General features: G+C 29.2%; 1 protein-coding gene across 3 annotated transcripts in view; it reads right to left on the reverse strand.

Annotated features, from left to right (window-relative positions):
* The window catches only part of LOC117170201 (plasma membrane calcium-transporting ATPase 3), a 1,035,667-nt gene that overhangs the window by 891,637 nt on the left and 136,968 nt on the right, over positions 1-7,062 (reverse strand). The gene's annotated exons all lie outside the window — the stretch shown is intronic.

A 7,062-nucleotide genomic window follows, 5' to 3' on the forward strand; every position in this document is an offset into this window, starting at 1 on the left:
CCCTTCATCCTGAACAACTTTTGTCTGAACAATTTTTTTGTACAATATCACTATTCTGAGATTTTTTGGTAAATAGATTAAAATGGCCCACCCTGTATATATCTCCCTTCATATTCTTTCTTTTATGATATTTTTAGTTTTATGGGAATAACAGAAAAAATATTTTATTCAGCCTGTCAATAAATTCTTACTGCATATACACTGTATACATTTTACGTAATTTCACGCGTTATTTTTCTATTTCTACATTCTCATCAGAGAAGGTATTAGATTTGTGTAAAATTTGACCCCCTCCCCCAGTTTTTTTCAAAAGTCCACGTTTCGAGAACTCCTGAATCCGAAAAACTGGTTTTTACGAATGTGCCTGTATGTCTGTATGTCTGTCTGCCTGTGAACACAATACTTAAAAAAAATTAATCTATTAGATTGCCCTTTGGTACACTCGTTTAGTGTCGTAAACTAAAGGCCAAGTTCGTTAGCCAGCCATTTCGGATGAAAATTCAAAAAGTTGGCACTTTTTGAATATTTTTGAGGCCACTTTTTTAAAAATTCAAAAATTCTCTGTACGGTTATTCATAGAATTCAACAAATTTAATAATTTATCCTCATTACTTTTTTGGAAAAATAAAAATTACTAGAGTTATAGCATTTTCAAAATCCAGAAAAACAAACTAAAACGAACAATTTAAGCCAAACAACGCATGATACGACAAAAAGTCTAGAAAAGAAAAACGTTGCTTTTTGAAACCCCTACAAGATTATGATAACATTTTTTTCAATATGGTCAAAAAGTTGAACATTAAAAATTTCATCGTACAAAAAATTTTTGAAACCACATTTTTTTAAGGTGTAAAAATTCTATGGACGGTTGTTCATAGTACTTAAAAAATTAAACAATTTATCCTTCTGACTTTTTTTATAAAAAGAAAATTATCAGAGTTAGAGCATTTTCAAAATCCAGAAAAACAAACTAAAATGAACATTTTAAGCCAAACAACGCATGATATGAAAAAAAGTCACAGGAAGAAAAACTTTGCTTTTTAAGAGCCCTACAAGATTATGATAACTTTTTTAATTAGGTCGAAAAGTTGAAAATTCCAAATTTGATCGTACCAAAAATGTTTCAAACCACATTTTTTCAAGATTTAAAAATTCTATGTACGGTTGTTCAGAGTACTCAGAAACTCAAACAATTTATCCCTATGACTTTTTTCTATAAAAAGAAAATGATCAGAGTTAGAGCATTTTCAAAATCAAAAAAAAAAAAAAAAAAACAACTAAAATGAACATTTTAAGCCAAAAAACGGATGATATGAAAAAAAGTCAAAAGAAGGAACACTTTGCTTTTTGAAAGCCCAAGAGGACTATGGTAACAACTATCTTAATTTGGTCGAGAAGTTGAACACTCCAAATTTGATCACCAATAATAATGAAAAATCCAGAAATTCCATTTTTTGGTCAAACTATGCAAGATACGAAAGAAATGAAAAAGCTCAAATTGCGCGGCCTGGAACGAACTACTAATTAAGAATGAATCACTTTTTGATATAAGCTACGAAAAAAATGAGACAAAAATTGTTCATCCAAAAAAGAGATATAATTTTTGATAGGACAATTAGTTTTTGCTTTAGTCGTAAAAAAGAACATTCTAAATAAAAATATTAAGTTTATTTGAAAAAAAGACACAAGGTATGAACTTAAATTACCAGACAAAAGTTGTTCGCCTAAAAAGATCTATAAATTTATTATTAATTATTTTTCGATAGGACGAGTAGATTTTCTTTTAATCGTAAAACATAAGATTAAAAATTAAAAAATTAACTTTTTGTAAAAAGCACAGAAAAGACGAAAAAGGACATAGGACCCTATATAGATTCCTATATTAGACCCTATGCAAATGCGCAGTAGTTTTTATTTAATCGTAAAAAACATCAAAAATAAAAAAAATTACAAAAACAAGGAAATAAGAATTAGTATAAATCAATTTTTATGCATATTATAAATTGTAATGATATACATTTATTGAAATGATACATGTTTCAGAGCAGCTTAGAATACAATTTAAAGCAAAATAAGAAACAAATACAAAAATAATCATGATAAATACAATTTGCTTTTTATTTTGCAATTTTTTAATAAGTGATCCCTGGCAGAGTTACATAAAAAATGTATTATAATTCATATAAAAGTTTTGTGTATAATGTAGAAAAGTTGACAGGTTGCACAAAATCGAGTGCGAAGCACGAGATACGTGATGAGAATGTGTTCGTTAAAGTCAAAAGAGCTTTAACAAAAGAGAGTTCAAAATCACAAAATTACAGTTGTTGGTCCATTCACCTTTGATTTTAAACGGTCTGTGCCGGAATGCGAAAGAAATGCAAAGACTAAGCGCGGAGTGCGATTGCCCTCATTTGCGTGCCGTAGGTGCACTCAAACTCTCGAGCTAAGCTTTTTTAACGAAAGAGAATTCACAATCACAAAATTACAGTGGTGGATGTTTGGATTCTTAATTTTAAAATGTTTGCACAAAAATGTGCGAAAATATAAAGACCGAGCGCGAAGCGCGAGAACCAACAGTTAAAAACGATATTCTAATTTTAAGAATTTCCCACTAAGTTTAAGAATATTTGCAAGTGTAGCAGTCAACAGGCGTTATACGTCTGATATTTTTTAAAACTTTTTACTGTTGCAAAAAAACTATTGCGATTATTCTGTGACCTTCTATAGGGAATTTTAACGTAAAATCCGAATTTCAACAATTTAAAAGTTGATCTGCCTGTTTTTTTTTTAATTTTTAAAAGAAAGAACCGAAGGGAGACCCAATGGGGTCTTTACGGGTACTTTTTAGAGGCTCCATTTGGTTCCTTCGGTCCGCCAGGGGGGCTGGAAGTTGTAAATTAGGTTCTAAATAAGCAGCGATTTCAATGTAATTTAGAACCTACTTTGACGCTAAAAGTGTCCGAAATCGGCCGTTTTTCCACGTTTAGCGTCAAAGTAGGTTCTATATTTAAGATAAATTAGACTATCTTTTAAAGCTCAAACTGATACTGTAGGACTTGTGGCATCAAAGCAGGTTCTTTATAATCTCACACCAATATAGATAAATAAAAATAAATTTTGTTATTTATCAGAAAAAATAAAATAATATCTGGGATATAAATATCAAGGATATTTGCAGTTATTTTTTAGACATATTATTAATAGAATTTTTTGATCATGACGCTAAAGCATAGTGCACTGAACAATTCGGAAGCACTATGAAACGAACCCGAGATCGCACGCACGCACTGAGTATTTACCAAACGCCAACGCCCTAATTGATTCAGCTAACGGAACGCATTAGGATGTCCTTGAAATAAATCATTAGCACTTTTCCAATAATTCAAGGTCCAAAATCTTTTTAAATTAAAAACAATTAATTGAATAATTACTTTTTTTTTACTTTCTGTGTCGTTAAATATTTGAAACGATTTTTGAAGAGTTCATAATTAATCCAATTATACTGAAAAATACAAATACAGAGTTCAAGATTCAATCTAATATTCATAAGGAAATAAATTTGTACTAACAATAACAGTACTGGTTTTATACCCAATGGTCTCGTCGTCTTAAAATTCGAGATGAGTAGTCAATTATTTCTCATGCATTTGACTATCCTTATTCTCTCATAAATATGATAAAAGAATTAAAACAGTTAACATTTTCTAACAAAAAGAAATATTGTTTCCCCCTAAATCAAGTGGTGGACACGTAAATAGTCATATTGCTCTAAAAAAATGTTTAGAACCTTTCAATTATTATTGTTTCGGAACAAAAATGACCAAACCATTGGAAAAGTGGTACAGTTCCTAGGAAAAAAATGATTTTCTCCATAATATTATGTTGTAAATAAATTAACCGTAATGCTGTAATATAAATTTGATATCGATCTGTTAATTTAATTATAATTAATAAATATATATTTCAAAATATTTTTCCTCAATTTTTTATTTCATACATAATATTTTTTACCAGCGATAGAAAATATTTTATTCTTATCATTTATTGTGATTCTCAATTACCTACATGACTGTCTAATACACAAATTTTCATTAATTATTGATAAAAATGTTTATAATTACTTATTAATCTACAATATTTTTAGTAATTATACAAATTTTCAGCATTTTCAGTTAAGAGAAAATATTTTTCTGTCATTAAGCATTGCAAAGAAGTATTGATTTATATATAAATAATTAATGACAATTAGGTTCAACCTTGAATTAAATATTTTCGTTAATTAAGTGTGCATTCAGTCATTAAGATGACCAATGAATTCAAGTAACCTAAGTAAAAAATACTTTTTACTTTATTTTCATGAAGTTCGAACATTGTAGGTTCAAAAGATTCAATGTAGGATCATTATTGAAGGGGAGGTTAAACAGCGTGAAAGTAGAGTCTTCAGTTATAAAAATGTAGGCTCTAAAGATTCAAAGTAGCTTTAGAGAGTTGTTACAGCCTCAAAGTAGACTCTAATGTTTCATTCTCTAGAAGTTAAAACTTTAAAGCAGGGGCTATAAGTTTAAATAGCGTCAAAGCAGGTTCTAATCAGGAGCAGCCACTTCAAAGTAAGATCTAACTTTCGACACGGGTAACCAGAAAAAATAGAAAGGGCATATTTAACCAGAATTCTGGTAAGTTTAACAAGACAGTTTTAAATTTAAAGTTTTAAAATTGAAATGAGAAGTAACTGAATCTTTCAAAAACGTCGATTTCCTTCATACCCAAAAAATCAAAATTAATGAAAAAATATGATTTTGCTTGCATTTTTTTTATTAGCATTTAATACTAAAAATCTAAATAAAAATTACCATAATTTTCGTACAAATATGATTTCGTATTTCTGGCCCATCCCAGGTCTTAGGCTTAGCAAGATTAATTTAGTATTTTTGTTGTTTTAATATCTAAGCTAATTAAATCTTTACATTCTCATCCTAATAAGAAGGTATTGATTTTATGTGATAAATGACTTTCACAGATTACATCAACTGTCGACGTTTTGAGACAACCTGGGTCAGAAAAAAAGTTTTTACGTCGGTGGCTGTCTGGCGTCGTTGTTGTCGATGTCGTTGTCGTTGTAGTCTGTAAACACGGTAACATTTGAAAGAATTCTTCAATTGGATTCCCCTTTGGCATACTTTATAAGGATATGAAAAGAAAGGACGAGTTCGTATTTGTACATCTTCCGCATTCGGACACAGACCTTTTAAAATCAAAGGTGAACGGACCGACAACTGTAATTTTGTGATTTTGAACTCTGTTTTGTTAAATCTCTTTTGGCTTTAACGAACATATTCTCATCACGTATCTCGTGCTTCGCACTCGATTTTAACCAACATGTTAACTTTTCTACATTTTACACAACACTTTTATATGAATTATAATACATTTTTTACGTAACTCTGCCTGGGATTACTTATTAAAAAATTGCAAAATAAAAAGCAAATTGCATTTATCATGATTATTTTTGTATTTGTTTCTTATTTTGCTTTAAATTGTATTCTAAGCTGCTCTGAAACATGTATCATTTCAATAAATGTATATCATTACATTTCACAATATGCATAAAAATCGAATCATACTAATTCTTATTTCCTTGTTTTATAATTTTTTATTTTTAATATTGTTTTTTACGATTACATAAAAAGTACTGCACAACTGCATAGGGTCTAATACAGGAACCTATATAGGATCCTATATAGGAGCTTATGCCCTCTTTCGTCTTTTCTGTGCTTTTTCCAAAAAGTTCATGTTTGCATTTTTTATCTCATGTTTTACGATTAAAAGAAGATCTACTCGTCCAATCGAAAAATGATTAATAATAAATTTATAGATCTTTTTAGGCGAACAACTATTGTCTAGTAATTTAAGTTCATACCTTGTGTCGTTTTTTCAAACAAATTTAATATTTTTATTTAGAATGTTATTTTTTACGACTAAAGCAAAAACTAACTCTCCTGTCAAAAATTATAGCTCCTTTTTGGATGAACAATTTTTGTCTCATTTTTTTCGTAGCTTATATCGAAAAGTGATTCATTATCAATTTGTAGTTCTTTCCAGGGCGCGCAATTTGAGCTTTTTCACTTTTTTCATTTCTTGCATAGTTTGACCAAAAAATGGAATTTTTGAATTTTTCATTATTTTTGGTACTATCAAATTTGGAATGTTCAACTTTTCGAACAAATTAAAAAAGTTCTTATCGTAGTCCTGTAGGGCTTTCGAAAACCAAAGTTTTTCTTCTCTTGACTTTTTTTTATATCATGCTTTGTTCGGCTTAAAATGTTCATTTGAGTTTGTTTTTTTGGATTTTGAAAAAGCTGTAACTCTGATAATTTTCTTTTTATAGAAAAAAGTCATGGGGATAAATTGTATGAGTTTCTGAGTACTATGTAAAACCATACATAGAATTTTTAAATCTTGAAAAAATGTGGTTTCAAAATTTTTTTGTACGATCAAATTTGGAATTTTCAACTTTTTGACCAAATTGAAAAAGTTATCATAATCTTGCAGGGCTTTCAAAAAGCAATGTTTTTCTTCTCCAGAATTTTTTTCTTATCATGCGTTGTTTGGCCTGAATTGTTCATCTTAGTTTTTTTTGGGATTTTGATAATGCTATAACTCTAGAAATTTTTGATTTTCCAAAAAAAATCATTAGGATAAATTGTTAAATTTTTTGAATATCATGAATAACCATACAGAGATTTTTTGAATTTTTAAAAAAGTGGTCTCAAAAATATTCAAAAAGTGCCCACTTTTTGAATTTTCATCCAAAATGGCTGGTTGACGAACTTGAAATTTAGTTTAGGACACTAAACGAGTGTACCAAAGAGAAATATAATAGATTACTTTTTTCAAAAGTTATCGTGTTCACAGACAGACATGATACATACAGATATAAACACATACAGACACATTCGGAAAAACCTGTTTTTCGGATTCAGGGGGTCTCAAAACGTGGACATTTGACAAAAACTGGGGTGGTCAAATTTTACACAAATCTAATACCTTCTCTGATGAGAATGT

This window comes from Belonocnema kinseyi, chromosome 3, assembly GCF_010883055.1.
Source record: "Belonocnema kinseyi isolate 2016_QV_RU_SX_M_011 chromosome 3, B_treatae_v1, whole genome shotgun sequence".
NCBI classification, from domain to species: domain Eukaryota; kingdom Metazoa; phylum Arthropoda; class Insecta; order Hymenoptera; family Cynipidae; genus Belonocnema; species Belonocnema kinseyi.